Source organism: Balaenoptera physalus (assembly GCF_965194825.1).
Source record: "Balaenoptera physalus genome assembly, chromosome: 13".
Lineage (NCBI taxonomy): Eukaryota > Metazoa > Chordata > Mammalia > Artiodactyla > Balaenopteridae > Balaenoptera > Balaenoptera physalus.
The window spans coordinates 97,197,873-97,215,427 of record NC_138892.1 but is presented as its reverse complement, the minus strand read 5'-3'; the positions used below and the strand labels follow the sequence as shown (position 1 = coordinate 97,215,427).

The window sequence follows — 17,555 nt, the reverse complement described above, 5'->3', positions numbered from 1 at the left end:
CCACGACAGATGACAAACACCGCCCCCCGCCCCCCTTAAAAGGCTGGACCCCAGCAGGGCCAAAGCCTGGGCCTCTCTTTCCTTCCAGGCCTGCCACTCTCTCGGGTCTGGCCTCCTCCTCGCCCCCGCCCCATCCCTCTAAGCACAGCCTTGTCACTATGCCTCCACCATTCTGCCCCTTAAGTCACCTTGAAATGAATGTCCCACCACCCAGTGATGGCATCTGCTCATCCACATACCTTCAGACTCAGGATACTCTCTTTACATGCAGGTGGGTCTTTAAAAAGTCTTCAGGCCAAGCTTAGGTTCCTTTTGCTAATGAAATGAATACAGACCACCATATACAGAGAAATGGTGAAAGTGGCGGGAAAAGGGTAGAAGGATGGGGAACAGAAAAAGGTGCAAATAAAATTTAGAGGAACATTCATTTCCAATCCATCTCCCCTTAGGCACCAATGCTACAGTTTAATGAAGTGGTAGCTAAAGGTGTCTTCCTAGCATCTCTACACCTGGGCATCCCCATGAAGAATACTTCTGAAACAAGAGGCCATCTAATAAGGCTACCAAAACATTTTGTGAATGCCCTGCGAGTCACTATGCCCCTTTTCTTCCATCACTCCCCTTCGCCATGAAAGAAAGCAGCTAGTGTCCGGATGGCATGGCATCTCTCTGCCTCCCTACTCTAGAAACACATGGGGCTAGGCTGGGCCTTCATTCCCAGTAGCTTGACCTGGGCTAGGATCCAGCTCTCTCCTTGACTACAAACCGACTAACAGCTGTCCCTTTCTTTATAATGGCCATCAACAGAGTTAGTTGCAAGCCAGTGGCCTAAAATGAAAATTGTATCATTTGCTCCTTCCAGAGGCAAGCCTAATAAACAGGGCTAGCATTCATTAACTGTAGAACCACTAAAGCAGCAATGAGAGCCTCTTCCCTCTCCTTTCAACAAGACCCTGACTTCATCCTCTGGCCTCATCATTTGGAATCTGAAATTCCTAATCAGTGAACCAGCACATTCCTGTGTTGATCTTCTCCCCAAGTTTAGGGAGGTGAGGAAGAGCAGGAGGCGTGCCCCTTCACACCACTTGCCTCTCCACCTGCTCTCCATCCTCCTAAGATGACCATTCTCTCCTTCTTCTATAAAACTTCTAATTATTTTTCAAGATGTAGTTTGAATGTCAACCCCTCCATGAAGCCCACCTCCTTCTCCCAGGCTGCTCTCTCTTACAGCTCTTACCTAAGGATATGGTGGTCTCTTTACACGTCTCCCCCATTAAATCATGAGTTACTGGAAGGTAAGGACCAGAGCTAATTCTTTTTCATAACTCAGTGCTTGACAAATATTGGTCCTTAACAAATGTTTGTTGAATAATTGAGGAGAGCAGAAGTCATAAAAATAAATAAAGTTAAAAGAAGAGATAGTGTGAAAGAAAAGAGACCAAGAGATACTAATAAAGAAACACAGAAGCAGGAGTTCATAAAAAGAGGGAGAAGAATCAGTTATGAGAAGGACCAGCATAAGAAGGCACAGAGGATGGAAGGGGAAGAGGCAAACGATATATGTGGGTGGAAGAGTGAGGGAAGAGAGGACACAGGTGAACTTAGATACAAAGGTTCCTTTCTGATTTTTCTTTTCTATTTTTAAGAACAAAGCAGAAATGCTGCAAGTCCTCAAAGCAGAAATATACGTGGAGCTGCCAATGTTAATCATGATACAGAATTAGGTTCAGGAATGACGTAGACCCATGATGCATGGTCCAGTAACTTTGGCACCACCTGGGAGATTGTTAGAAATGCGGAATCTTGGGTACCACCCCAGACCTGGCGATTCAGAATGGACATTTTAACTAGGTCCCCAGGTGATTCCTATTTACAATAAAGTTTGAGAAGCACTGATGTAGACATCTGAAATCCACAAATAACCTCCACGTCTCACTCTATTCAATGGTGTGGTGCACAGAGACTTGGCACTAAGCAACTGCCCCAACCTTAACCAAATCACTTAATCTCCCTGGATCTCAGTTTCTTCATCTATTAAATGAGAAGGCCAGAGGAGATGCTTTCAAAAGTGCCACAGGGCTCTCATATTCTTGATCTCATCTAACAACGTAACTGCAAACCATTCCCGTACCCACCAGAACAAACAACAAATAGCATCTTTCACTAATCAATATTTCACTTCTCTCCATTCTCTCTATGGTAGCCACAGACATACCATTAACAGCCACAGGTGCACGGTAGAAACCCATCTCCTCTGAGTTACACCTGCTCCTTCACATTCTGTTCTATTTTCTGCATCCTTCTGAAAGATAGTATCAATTCAACCACTAATCTACTCTCCCTGGAGACGTCTTCTTGTGGTTGCAAAGAAGAGATGCACTTTAATAAATGTGAACAATTCATTTAGACCAATAACTCTTTGGATCCATATTTATTTACAGAGAGAGACGATACCAGGATACCGTGCACACCATGCATGCACAGTAGCAGAGACTGCAAAGGTAGTTTACTGACAGGAAGAAATTTCTAGAATTCTTAAGGAGGGTGCAGAACGGCAGTGAAGAAAAGGAGCTTATCCACTCCTGACCCCAACAAGTTACGCAAGATGAGCTCTTTTGTACTCTCCATCATTACGGAGAGAAGGTCATTGTTCAGAACAATAGTTTCCCAACCTTTAGAATGATGAGTTCCACCTGGCTCCTACAGGCTGCTTTTTTTGCTCTGGTTTCTTCACACATAACCTGTCCTTTCCCCCGCCTCCTTCTCTAGTTCATAGTCTATAAATATTAACTAAATTTCTCCTTTAGCCTGTCAGTACTAGTGGCTGTGTCGCCTCCATTTTCATATTCTTGAACAAGAAAATAGGAAAAAAGGAAAAAAAAAAAAAAAAAGAGCCCTGCATCCTGGATTCCTCATATTCGTGGAGGTAACGGGAGAAGGTTTTACAAGGTGATGATGTGGCCAAGGGCTGCATCAGCTCAGTCCTGTTTCTCCATTCATCCCACCAACCAATTTTAGTGCACGTGTCCCCCTCCCAGGTACCCGCTGCCCCTCCCCACACAAGGCTGGATGTGTGGACGCGTAAGTCAAGGGAGACCGTCAAGGTTCTGAAGCCATCTTTCTGGAAGTGAAGCAGGAACACAAAATCAAGGTACCTGCTGTTCATCCCTTCACCAGAGGAAGTCTCTCTTCCAGCTCAGCCTAAAAGAAAGGCACTGGGTGTGCAAAGTAGTGACTAGAGGAATTTTTTCTCTTCCTCCTCCTTTTCTGTCATTTCACCTTCTTACTTACTCTCTTTACCTCTATCTACCTCCCGATATATGATACATTTACAGTGGCAAAACAAGGCTCTTCAGATAGACAGGCTTCCCAGGGATGGAACCAATGGAGAGAAGGCACTAGACACCCCAGGGCACACCCTGCTCCTCTCCTTACTTTCAGCATCTGTCTCTAAGCTGCCATATCATCCTGTGTTCACAGATCCATCATGCTTCGCTACACCTGAAACACAGGCACAGAAGACACCATGTTGTTCAGCTTCTCTTGAAATCACCAACCTAACATCTTCAACCGTGCTTTCCTGGGAAGTCTTTATTTCCTACTAATTTTTTTTTTTCTTAATTGCACATCATGGAGGCACCTCGATTGAAATTAAATGTGCTCTTCCTCCCACCAGCAGCCACATTTCTCTGCCATGTAGCCCACACCATCAGGGGGGTGGCAGGAGGGGAGAAGACAAAATAGAACCCGGTCAGCTCTTTATGCTGTGAGGGAAAAAAAGGGGAGAGAACAGTGGCCCTGAGGCTGCCCAGAGCACCACTGAGTCACAGCCGCATGGCGTCCACTCCCGAGGACAGGGGCCAGCCGCCTCCTCCCAAGGTCTCCAAGACGGCTCTGGATGTGGAAAGACACGGACCACCTGTGGCGATTCCTCCTTGGATCCCAACAAGCACTTTCTGGATGGAGTCCATCCTTTCCTCTTTGTGGCTTCCCCACCGCCTAGCCCTCTTCCTCCCCTTTCAATGTCTTGTCCTTTGCCCAGTCTTAGAGCCAACTAACAATGGCCTGGAACCTGGCTTCACCCCATTAGCATTCAAGGCAAACGGGGCTGAGACTCTGTCGAAAGGCCTCCTGGCAACCTCGCCACCAATCAACATGATGACCGGTGTAGAGCACTGTCGTGGCCCCAGGAATGCAAACAGGGCGATGCCCTTGGAGACGCACCTCACCTTGCTCATCCTACCTATGCAATCATGGCGCACGGAGCTGCTTTTTTCACCCACACCTCTGTTCTATTTTTAAGTAAAATTCAGAGTTCCTCCTCCCACTTGAAGGAGTAGAAGCAGATGGGGAAGGAGCTCAGGTGTCTCAGGTGAGCACACACTGGGTCACCTCAGCTGTTTGTAGACATGGCGAGCACGGCTCAAAGTGGGATCCCAACCCGCCACTCCGAGGACACCACGGTTACAGATGAGTGCTGAAGCAAGAAACGCTCAAGAGAATGAAACCTGGGGGAGGGGAGCAGTGAATTGGATTCTATCCATCCTTTCTGGACAATGAAGAACTCTCTTCTACCAGGATGTTGAGTGACAAGGACCTTCAATGTCTTCCCCAATATCCCTTTAGTATTTTGGATTGTTTCAAAGTATTATCAAAAATACTGGAAAAAAGATTTAGGGGGAGAATACTTTCAGGAAGATTATTGGTGCTAGTGATTCTGCTACGTTATTTTGAAGATCTTGATCTCAACCTGATTCCTGCCCTTGGGTGCCTTCGGAGTTTGGGGATATATGGTCAGTGGACCAAGGTGAGGAGTAACCAGCTTACCACCTTGGCCCTGCAGCCCGTGGGCGATCTGATTTCCTAGGAGTTGTCTTGGATTGCATGAGCGACTAGCTGAAGAGCCATTAGCTAAGTCTTTTCCATTTCTCCTGCTATTTCTCTTTTCAAGTGCATGAATATACCACCTAGCCACATTGCACATGCTGTAGAATTTGCTGAGAGGGAGAAAAATGTAAGTATTAATTCTCTTTGGAGGGTCCAAGGCTAACACATGCAAACGGCACATCTCTTTGTTTAACACAAAGACTCACGTGTCGAATTCTGCACCCCTGCCACACACACAGCATTTTAGAACTCTGCAAGATAGCCATTTTGCAAGAGTGTGGAAGTAACAGTTTGCTCGGAGGATGTGTGGGTATAAATAGATGTGCAGACAGAAGGAGAAATTTATAGCTCAAATATAATAGCACACAAAAAAATACAAATTAAAAAGCAGAATACTGACAGAATTCCTTCTTTCCAAGCTTAAGATTTAAGTCCTCTTAACCTGCAGCATCCTCCAATTCCAGGTGTTCTGAGGCCAGCCTGATTCCCCACCTAGACCTGTCCCTCTGCAGTAGGCCTCCCGGGATCTCTGGGCCCAGGGTCAGCATTTAGACAGCAAGTGGACTTCGGGGCAATAGCCACAGTAATCTCATTCATTATTTCATTTTTTAAAAGGCATGAGAAGGATACCTAGGAAGGTAGAGACAGGAGCTAGAGAGACATGGAAGTGGCAAAGGGGAAAAACCAGCCTGAGAAAAAGAAAACGCTTTCTCGATTCCCATAAAAAAAATCAGAGCTTTAGCTTGGGGTGAATAAATGGCTATTTAACTCGAAAATCACACAGGTCTCCCAACCCTTATGCCATCCAACATCTGTCCCTACATACATCCACCCCCACTGCCTCCAAAAAACCCAAAACCTGTTAGATGAGGAAGGAAAAGAAATAACATGGGAGATTTCCCCCTTTGTAACAAGCCTTTTTCCCCAAACAGCATTATTTGAATATCTTGTTACCTTTTCTTCCCCCCAAAAAATCCACATGAGGGACTTGAAGAGAGAGATAAACACGGAATCCCTGCCCCAGGTGAGAAGAAAATGAAATAGAATTTGCCCTACCTTGGTTTGTAGAAGCCAAACCTCTAGACGGACAGATTAAGGGAGTGAGCATGTTGGGAATATCCAGTCGTGTCTTCTCGCTTGCATATCCACATAAGAAAGACAGACGATAAATAAAAGGAAGATCATTTAAAATCCAATTTAGCGTGAATTTTGTTTTAATCTTGTGTCTTGAAGAGATGCAAATTCAACGGAAAAAAAAAAAAAAAGATGGACTTCAAAGGTAATTCAGGGTATGGAGAGCAGCTCACAATGCAGAATCCAGAGTGATTATTCCGTTTGCATGTGAGGTTAGTGGCTGGACTATTTTTTTTTTTTTTAATGATTCTTCAGGCAATTACGGTTTTTGATTTTTGGAGCTTTAGTGGAGGAGGCTCTGTGTAGAGAAGCTGGGGGCCGGCTCTGTCCCTCCGTGGAGCATGGTCATTCCCAAAGCGTCCCCTTCCTAAGGGGGAAAAAGAGGCGGTCAAGGTTTGATTCGAGTGTCCCCCAGAGGGTGAGAAAAATGCATTCCGAAAAAGAGATCAATTCGTTTTAAGGAAAAGGGGGAGGAAACCCTGCATTTCCCACAGAGTGCACACGAGAGGAATTGCAAACAGCTGGCACCGGTCTATAAATAATTCAGAAAAGGTCTGGCTATACCATTCCTGGGACAGGCATGGATGCGAGGTGGGAAAGCCAACCTGAATGGAGGAGGAGAAAGGGAGGGAGGGAAAGAGGGAGGGAGGGAGAGAGGGAGGGAGGGAGGAAGGGAGCGAGGGAGGGAAGTGGGAAGCAGGGAGGAAGGGAGGAAGAAGCGGCTCCACGTAGCAACACACACTCACACACACGCAGAAACACAACCCCGACTTAACTCGCCAGCAAGTGCGGCCCCCAGCCCCATCTGCAGTGCTGCTGACATGTCTGTCTCGCTCTCCCCATCGTCTCCAACAGCAGCACCTCCTCCCACCCCGGGCTCGCGCTGAATGGGTTCTGATTGTGCACTGAGTGCACACTGGGCATTCCCTGGAAGGGGCACACTGACACGCGCGCACACACGCACGCGCCCCCGCGCGCGCACTCACACTCACCCCCGCGCACACTCACGCCGCCGCCGCCGCGCTGCTGTGCAGCTCACGGGGCTTCACCTGAAACGTGTCGATTGGACGGATGGTCGCGGCGCGTGGCTCCGGCCCGGGGCACCGATGCCCAGCCTCTCTGCTCGGTAAGGGGACTAACCCCCCCCCAAAAAAAAAGACCAGAGAGTGCCCTATCCCTTCACCCTGAAAAACCTTTTTTAAAAAGCCACGTCCAAATGAGCAAGTGCCGGGCTCTGCAGGCTTTAAGAGCTTTACTTAATGCCAGGTTGGTTAACGGCTCCACTGCTTCGACCCTTTATCTTCCTGACACCCCCATTCCCCCCACCCCAAAACTGAGACAAGAGACTCCAAGGCGAATATTTACGTACCGGCTCGGAGCGCCTGGGCGATAGCAGGGTCTCCGGAGAGGGGTGCCCGGTGGCCGAGGATGGAGGGTTTTCCTTTCCTGCAAAGCAGGATTAATAATCCGTCTCGGAGGGTTTTGAAGTTCACGACTCTTCTTTGCAAAGCAAAGGAAAATGCATCCGGACGCCAGCACTTCTGGAGGGTGGTGCTCAAAAATCACCCAGCCGAGCACTTTCGATAGAGCAAAGCCCCGAGATTTCCTAGAGGTGAAGAAGCCGAAGGAAGTGGTTTTTCAAAGGGGGTGGGGGACCTGCCTTTCTCCAAAAAGGTGGGGGGTGGAGAGGCAGGCGCCCAGATTCCAGCTGGTGATGATGGGAGCCGGGGGAGGGGAAGCGGGCGGGGGCAAGTCAACCGCGCCGCGGCGGGAGAGGAAGAGGAGGAGGGGGAGGAGGGGAGAGTAAGAAACCGGGAGATTAATCACCGGGTACAGGGGCAGGGCGGGAGATCACAGGCTGCCTGGTCTGGATTTGGGTCTCACACTCAAAAACGTGCCCCCCACACACACACACCCCTACCTCTCACACACTGCTCTGGTGGGAGGAGAAACCCGCGAAGCTAGGAAAGATGTTCCTGCTCCCAGGGTGTGTGTGCGCGCGTGTTCTCTTTCTCCACATCTCCCACCCCACCCCCAGACCCCTTCACCCCCTCACTCCTAATGCTAAGTCTCCGGCGGAGGCAGCTTCCCACGTCACGTGCTGGGGGAAGTGGGGTAGGAAGGGGGAGAACGCTTAACCCGAGTCCGTGGCGCCTCCTGCTGGCCGCAGTGGGGAACGGCAGCGAGGAAGGGCGGCCAAGGGGTGCGGGGAGCGAGACAGTGTCCGCGGCGGGCGGCCCCGTTCCGCTGCGGAAAGCGTCTCCAGGGCGGAGCTGCGGTTTGAGATTTAAGATCCTTGCTTGATTTTCCATAAATCAGCCTTTGCTTCGTAAGTACGTGGCGTGTGCTGGACGCAGTTTAAAGCCGGGTTCTTGCCTTCAAGGGGCTTAAGATCTATTTTGAGCACTTGAGGCTGACGCGTAAAACCGTGGGAAACAAAGCAAGGTAAACGTAGTTAGGGGCTAAATTGTGTAGTACAGATTACGTGTGTGCTTTGCTGACTGCTAGTGAAGGTTTGAAGAATTTGGAATTTTTTATTAAAGTACATCCTGTTATTTAAAGACCTTGAGAAGAAGATGATGAGACAGGTGAATAATCCCTAAATAAAACTAGATTTCAGGGCATTTACAAACCCACCCTCTTGTAAAAAGCAGACATCTATTCATTTCTCTCCCTCTTAAGCTGCTTTCTATTTTATCACCACCTGTAGTATTGTTTAATTTTAATATTAATATCATTGTGTAGGCATTTTTATTCAGATCCATTGTCTCTTCAGAGATACAGAATATTACAGTGGTGGAGCATTTTCATTCTGGTTATATCATGAGCTTCTTACCCACATTCCTGAGAAGCAGCCATATAAACACACGGGTAACAATCCTGTGTGAAGTGTTCACACCTAGCAGCTGGGTGCTTTGATCTATATAGAATGGGGTCCTATAGACCAGACAGCACCCATAATACATCTGAACTAATTCTTCCATGTTTCCTGATTTTGATAGGCCGAATCTTTGAATGTAAGATTTTTAACACACACACAAACACATGAGCATTACAAGAAAACACAAACACAGTGTGTTCACATGTGAATTATTCTTTCTCAGTAATGGCAGAGCTATTTTTCTAAGTCAGGGTGAGGCTGATCTTCCACCTCTTTGGAGAACTGCAGAGGCGCCCTGAATTGCTGTGCCCCTTGACACACAACGGCCAACCCAGGCACTCCACGTGTAGGTTTCCAATCGTTAGCCTGTGGATTCGAGGAGGGGTGTAGGATGAGGAGAGCAAGGGCCCTGTGGGGCTTTCCTGAAACACTCCTCCTGGAGTTTTCCAGGAATGCCCGTTAACTTCACAATAGTATCCAATCTCACTCAAGGCTGACCTTTAATCTACTTTTTTTTTTTTTTTTTAAACCTCAGAGCCCACCCTCCCCTTCCTATCCCTGATCCCCTTCACCAAAATTGGACCAATTCTCTTATTTTATTCCTTTCCTGGACCCAGCAATTCCGTTCCTGCCTGTTCATTTTTGCAAGTATAGAGAGAAGGATGAGCTCTCAGATCCCCTCTCCGTAATTAAGTCCACCCTCTCTTTCAGTTTCTAGCTCAAGTTCCAAGTCCACAGAGGATATTTTTCTGTCAACCAAGCCTGAATTGATTTCTGTAACAATTTCAAGGATTTTTAAATGAGGTCTGGCACCTCACCACCATCCCCCGACTCCGCCCTCTGCATTTGGAAATGTGTAGAGGAATTTGCACGAAATGACTGGGTGATGCCACTGGCATGTATGACCCAGGCACGAGATACTACACACACCAAATTGAACATTTGGTCCTGCATTATGAAGAACTGGCCCAAAAGGAAAACAATACTTCCGTAAGCTATTTATCTTGAACCGTATGAAGCTACTGGTATTTAATCATATGAAATAACCATTAATTACTGACTTATAATAAAAAGGCAATTTCATAAGGTTAAACTTAAAGGTGTATCCTTATGTACAGTATACCTCTTATCTTCCCAGTTAGTTGTTTAACTACTTAGGGAGACAGACCAGCATCTAGGTATCCATATATTCCCAGCACTAGGCTGTTGGTTGGCAACCTCAGAAGTTCCCCTGGGGCAGTTCAAAATGGCCCCGGTACAGAGAGGGCAAGGAGAGACCAAAGAAAGAGGCAGACCACTCCAGATTGGTAGGTGGCAGTTGTAATAAGCAAAGGAACTTACATACCAGGCTTGCTGTCTTGGGCGGCTGCAAGATGAGTAGATCTACACACCTGCTGGACCTAGAAAGCAGCCCTAACAGGGTTCAGTCACATATTCATTCCAGATGGTGTCAATAATACATCCTCTCAGGGTTGCATCCTTGAAGCGGCTCCTAGGGCAGGAACAGTGGACGAAATGGACATTCCAAGGACAAGGGGAGGGTGTAAGGAGTCTTCATATTGCCTGGGTCCGACTCGTGGGTCAACTGCTGGTCACATCCTCTTAATGATCTCCTCCAATACTGGTGCAATTTCACACATGTGGGGTCTCAGTAAATATTAAGGATTTTTTATGACTGTTAGAAACCACTTTCCCAAGCAGTCTTGCCAACTGCGGAAGAGCTAATTCTAGGGACCATGCAGCCTGTGAGCAGAAGGTGGTATCTCTTCTCCATGGTGTCCAGTGCCCATTTAATGAGGGAGACCTCTCTCCTTATTTCTCAGACTTCCTGTCACTCACTTGCACTTCTAATGAACAACCTTTGCCTCCAAGGACCACAAACCTTTCAACAAAACTGTTTTCAGAGATCACCCAGATTCATGAAATTTGAAACACCATTTCTCAATGTTGCAAATATGCACTTCCTAACTCGTAGTCAGACAGCAAAGAAAGAAATATTCTAACACGACAAGATGTTGGGTTATATTTCACAGCATTATTTATTGAGGTAAAAGCTCTTACCTGAGGCTGCTAATGACACTGTTGGAGGTATTCTGCTAGCTCACTTGACCCAAAGGATCCCAGGAGATGCAAACAGCCCATGGCCCCATCAGCAGATACAAAGCCCATGCCTCGTCTGGAGAAAAAGGATAGAAGTATATTCATCTCACAGCATCTTTCAGATCAAACATGGAAACCAAAGGGTAGGGCCTGAAGCTTACAATTTGGAGTCATTCTTTAAGGAAAAGTGTAGAAAATTTGATGCGAAAGTAAATACTTACAAAAAATGAGAAAATACATCACAACAATTGAAGAATTCTGACACTTATAAATGCAACACTTTTTTAAATTAAATAACATTTTTTATTAGTTGCTGCTTGACTCTTCTGTAATACTTGCTTTTCTACATTTTTTTACTTCATACTCTTTGAGTACCTCTTCACATTATGATTATTATATCATTTTCTATAGAAATAATAGAAAGAATCCAGTCTGATCTTTACCATGGTTGTTCAAAAATTGTTTTTTATTGTTGATCATTTAGGAAAATTTCTTACTTATTGGTAGTAGTACATTTTTCAGAATTGTTGAATTAGGGAAAACCTTTATCAAATTTTTTTAATATATAAATTGTAAGGCTTCAAGGGTTTCAAGTTTTCTTGTACAGTGACTAATCTTAAATATCCCTTGAATTGATGACACTCATTAACCAGTTTGCAATGTATTATAAAGTTTTACATTATCTTCATCAATGTCAGTATTTTGTCTCAAACTTACCAAAAATTTAAATCATTTCCCAATGTGTACATATGACTCACTCCTCTTCATTAACTGGATTATCAAACAATCCAGGAGCCTGTTCATTACTTCTATTCAAAATTTCTCTTTTCTTCTTAGAGAATTATAGTTCTGGTATAATTTGAAAAAAAAATGTTGCAATTTGCTTCCCAACGTCAGACTGATTTCTATTGATGTCAGGGCTAATCTTTATCTTTTTTGTTTCATATTACATTAATTATTATCTAAGTTTTCTCTTGGTTCTTTAATAAATAAATATAGATAATAAAAGAAGGAACTCTTCAAATATGTCCCAAACAGCAGTCTGTAATTTCTCATTTGTTTTGTTAAAATGTCCCAAAATGTCTTTCGAAAGTGCAGGTTAAGTGGCACAATCAAGCTTTATCAACTCTTCTGAATAAACTTTTCTACATCTCTATGTTCGGGTTTCCCTTCCCAGCCTGTGAAAAATTTTAGAGCCTTAATATTGATGTACACATGTTACAAAGCTTGAGCAGCTTTCTAATGGGAAACATTGCACTTTGATTCTTTAAAGAAAATTCTAAGCTGTCACATACTCTATTGGGGAGAAAAATCTAAAAGGAAAAAAAGCTGCGACAAAATGCAAAAGTGGTCGACGACTTCAGGGGAGGTGGGGGGCGGCTTTTTTTCCAACTAGCACAAGGGGATGGCCCATGGAGCACACGTTCTGTGACACTTTCATGCCAGGATACTGGGTGACGAGGTGCAAGGTGCAGGTGGAGTCTTCCCGGAAGTTTCCCTTGGGACAGCTGGCAATAACTTCACAGGAAACCGACGGCAAGCTGCACAAATACATCTCACTAAACCCAAATTAAATTCTTCCCTACTCAACCTCCTCTTAGCCTCATCTCAAAGATGCTCACCGCCAGTCCAAGGACACCCAGCGTGAAGGAAAATCAGAGAAAGTTGGAGCGGAAAGAGACGGCAATCTTAAGTGATTTGCAATTAAAATATGCTACTTTTGCAAATTCTACTAAAACATTTGGACACATTATTAGGGCCTCTCCCACAGTCTTAAAAAGGGCCCCAGGTGAGTGGCTGGGAGTCTGAAGCTGCATTAGCTTCAGAGTGGGTCTGTCCCCGCCCGTTACCTCAAGTAAAACAGGCTTCCTGGTTTCCAGAGAAAATATTCGAATGTTTATCATCTCTGAAAAAATAACTCGTAAAGGCTTAGTTGACAACATGCACGTTAGTGCCTTCTGCTGAATCCAATCCATCTTCTTTTGCTTACTATTCCTGGAGTGTACAGGAAACACGGGCAGAGCATTCAATTTTAATCACTCTCACAAGCATACTAAGATCCTACCATCATTACTCTTTTAAAAGAATCTATTTTGTTCTTATCATAATGATATTAATTATTCAACTCGAACAGTCTTTTTTCAAAGGGATAAACAACCTTCATCCCCTTGTGTGAAGTCCTCCAACAATGAAAAAAAGTCTTCATTATCCACCGCAGTTTTTTGCGCCTGTTGTGTACATTGTGAACAATACACTTCTAGACATTTGCACTGTGTACTCAAGGGAACATTTCTTTAATACTTCCCCAAATGGGCCCTTTTATTTTCCAAATTATACAATGGGGGCAGAAGGGAGGAGAGAAAAAAAGGAGGAATAAATAAGACTTTCAGAAAGAAGACTGAATCTAGAAAGCAGGAGATGTGATGAGATAGTAAGAGTTCTCTGTAACAGAGAAAGGGAAGAATCCACATGGTGTTATTTCTAGCGGCACTCAGCTCCTGCGAGAACACACCCCGAGTGGAAATAACCCCCTATTAAGCACAGTTAGAATTGGCACTGCCTTATTAATTGTTTTTTCCCCTCCTCCAACATAGCGAAGATATGACAACACTGTATCTGACCCAGCTGTTTTGGTTTTTTTTTTAACAAATCCTTTAGAATCTTGCTTTTTTTCCACCTGGAAAGGTCTTCTTTTTCTTTTCTTTTTTCCATCTAAGCACTGGGGGGAAAAAAACCATCTCTAGTCTCACCATTATGGTGAAAAGAAGATGCACTCTTCGGATGTTTCAGTACCAGATTGTTCAAGCTTCTTGAGAAATGTGCCCCAATATCTTTTACTACAGACAATGTGGGTGAGAGACTGTCTCTATCTGAAGGCATTTTGAAACATCTTATTACCAGAGGCAGTCAGATAATAATGCGAATGATAAAACAAAATGGAGATAAATTCTGTAATTCTCCTCTCACTAGTTCCCTTCTCTCTTGTCACGTCACGCTCTTCTCTGAAACTTTTTAACGTTTTTCTTTGTGAGCCATGTGCCAGTGCTCCCAATACTCTTTTTCCACTTTAGCATCTGCCTCCTTCCACGTGGATCTTTACTCCTGGAACCGTCGCTGTCATCAGCCTCCAGGCAGATACCACCTCTTCTTCATGCCCCTTCAGAGAGTCCTTTTATCACGCAGAGGAGCTTTCACTGAGAGTGACTTCTGCCTACTTCTTCTGGCCCCTCTGCTCCCATCGCCCTGCACCCTTCCCATTCACCACCAAGAGACCTTATGTGGAGCCCAGTTAAAGGAAATAATGACAAAGCAGCTTAGGGATCTCCTGCCGGAAGGAAGAGGCCACAGGGAGACCTGGGCAGGCTGTTGAGAGAACACGGAGTCACAGGGGTGTGAGACGATCACGTGTGGAGTCAATGGTCCCACAAAATAAATGTGAAATTAATGTGAAATCGTGTGAATTAAGATGATTTCATTAGGGGTTGTGTGCGCGCATACACACACACACACACACACACACACACACACACACACACACACACACACACACACACACACACCAGCGCTTTGAGAGGATTCTGAGGCGCCAACCTGAGGCAAAGGGTGGTTATTCCTCACATGTCCCAAATCCGCATAATTAGCCTGAGAGGGATGGAGCATATGCTCCACGAGGGCAGGGCCCAGTCCATTTTGTTCACGGCCACATTCCCAACACCCAGGGCAGTGCCTGAATGAGTAAATAAATGAATGACTTCTAAGAGGACCTAAAAGATGAGTAAATATTTAAAGAAGGATTTTCTCTGCCGCTGTAAGAGCTGCGTTAGGATGACCCTGCTTGCACTTCTCAACAGGCTCCCACTAATGGGATTTAGTTCAAACTCTCCCCTGACAGGTGGGCTCCTTCACAGCCTGGCTCCAACTTCTCTCTCCTCTGTATTTCTTCATAACATCCACTCATTTTCTTCATTTTGTTTTAAAATTGAGGTTTATTTTCTTTTTAAATTTAGATTTTAGTTTTCTCAAAGTTATATAAGCAAAGAGTTTAAGATACTCAAAATAGCTCAAGAGCAGTCCCCTGACCTCCCACCACCATTTCCCACTCGCTAAAGGCCACCACTTTTAGCTCATTTAATTGAAGCTGTTGGCACTAGCCCTCCCAGCTCAAAATGACACACTTACACTGCTACTTCTTAATTTTTTAAATTTATTCATTATCTATTGACATCCTACTATGGAAGATAAGGGTTTGCCTCTTTTTCAAAAACAAAAACTAATGTACCACATATACGCACACTTCCTATCTACCCTCATATTCTCCAATATATGCATATCATAATTATACTTAAATCAATATTCATTTGCAGTTGTCCTGTAAATGTCCTTTATCAGGTTTGGTTATCTTATCTCTTTAGTCTCCCTTAATTTAGAATAGTCCCTCCACCTTATTTTGTCTTTCATGACATTGACATTTTTGAAGAATCTGGGCCAGTTATCTTGCAAAATATTTCACAATCTGGAATTGTCTGACTTTTGTGCCCATGAATAGATTAAGGATAAACATTTTTGGCAAGGTGATATTGTGAACTTCTCCAATGCATGTATTAGGAGATACATGATGCCAGTGGTGTCCCATTGTTGATGATGCCAAATTTAATCATTGATTTAGGGGGTATCTAACAGATCTCTCAATTATAAAGGTATATTTTCCTCTTTGTAATTACTAAGTAATATGTTGGGTGATAATTTGAGACTATGATCCCATGTTCCTGTTTCCTAATAACTTAAGGACAAAGAGTATTAAAAAGAAATCTTAAACTTCACATCTAGTGTTTATGGTTGGTAGTGGTATTAGTGCAGTAACTATGAACAGAAATAAAAAATTATATATATGTATATAGGCTCTATCCACTAAAAAGAACTAAAAGCAAGCAGTGACACCCCAGTAACAATAAGTACACCTAGCACCGAGATCCTGGCTTCTAAATACCATTCTCCACTCAAAGTAACCAGGGATCCTTGGCAAAATGGCTGATTTCAGGCCGAGTCAGGGAAAATGAAAGGTGAGCCCAGACCATCTTGTTTGGTTTGAAAGCAGGATATGCTCTAAAACTAATGGGGACATGTCCAAAGGACATAGAATCCAGCTTAAAGGGTCTCCAATTGACCAAATTTGGGACTATTTTAGCATAAAAAAAGAAAATGATCATTATTGATTATGACACATTGAATAAAAAAAAGACTCCATTAGTCCATATTGATTATGACACACTGAATAAAAAAAGACTCCATTTAGTCCAAAGAGAATGGTGGTGGGTGGAGGGAAGAAAAGTTCTTCTTCACAAATATTCTAGCTAATAAATGCTGAAGGAATGATAGAGTTAGAGAATCATCATTTTTACAGTTTCCAGTGTAACAGCTGATCATCAGTGAATACTAATAAATGCTTTTTTGATGACGATATTTAGCAAGCCACAACTATATGGTGTACTTATTATTCTTAACCTGTAAAAATAAAGTCCTTTTTTAAACCTTTATAATGTATATTCTCCCACATCTTACAAATATCTCTTCCCCTTCATCCATGTTTACTAATATTGGGTTGGCCAAAAAGTTCATTCAGGTTTCTCCATAACAGCTTACGGAAAAATCCAAACAAACTTTTTGGCTAACCCAATACATTCATAAACCCTTCCAAATTTCCTTCTTTGCAAATTTTTTCTTTTATCCATTGGTAGATATCTGTGAGCACTGATTCATGTATAATTTAATGACTCTGTAGAGAAAAATGCTTTAGCCTCTATTTAGGAGCCATTTCTGAAATTCTTCTTTGAACAAAAACATTTCACAAGTTTCTTTTTACAAAATGATAACATACCTGTCTAAGTTAGCTACTTTACTCCCAATTTTAAAATGCCAATTCAAAAAACATTAACCAAACACTGACCATGTGTGAAGGAGAGTGCTAAGTATTGTTGGAAAAACTAGAATAAGTAAAACACATCCCTGCCTTCCAGAAGTTAATAGTCTAAATAAAGGAGAACAGTATGTAAGCAAAGAAACAATAAAATGCAGATCTATTTGACCCCTATGATAGAGATAAAAGTAAGATGCTAAGACCTCAGAAGTAAGACCTATTCATTCCAACAGAATGTGGAAGATTGCTTTAGCAGCCCCAATCCTTCATCTCTTCATATAAGCACACCCTCGGCCATGTAACTCTGCAGTGCCCCTTCCGTTATGGCAGGGACATCCTTGTTTACACCTTGACTTTGGGTTTGGCAATGTGACTTGCTCTAACCAATAGAAAGAGGCAAAATTAATGGAGTGTCAGCTCCAGATGTAGGTCTCAGGAAGTCTACACATTCCTGCTTGAGCTCTCAAACCTCTGCCACTGCCACAAGAAGAGCATATCTAGGCTAACGTGCTTGTACTGAGAGGGAAGAAGCGACATGCCGAGTAAACTGAGACACCCCAACTGAGCCCAGCCTACTTCAGACAATCTTCAGCCAACCCACAGATCTGTGACAATCAGTGCTTGGTGGTTTAAGCCACT

At 44.0% G+C, this 17,555-nt stretch overlaps 1 protein-coding gene across 1 annotated transcript in view; it reads right to left on the bottom strand.

The window, feature by feature from the left end:
* The window catches only part of GRIN2B (glutamate ionotropic receptor NMDA type subunit 2B), a 651,979-nt gene that overhangs the window by 424,253 nt on the left and 210,171 nt on the right, over positions 1-17,555 (bottom strand). Inside the window, exons 4-6 of the mRNA XM_082421982.1 lie at positions 10,248-11,078; positions 7,391-7,627; positions 5,944-6,388 (exon numbers count right to left, since the gene is read on the bottom strand). The gene's annotated coding sequence lies outside the window, so the exon portion shown is untranslated. The remainder of the gene's footprint in view (positions 1-5,943; positions 6,389-7,390; positions 7,628-10,247; positions 11,079-17,555) is intronic.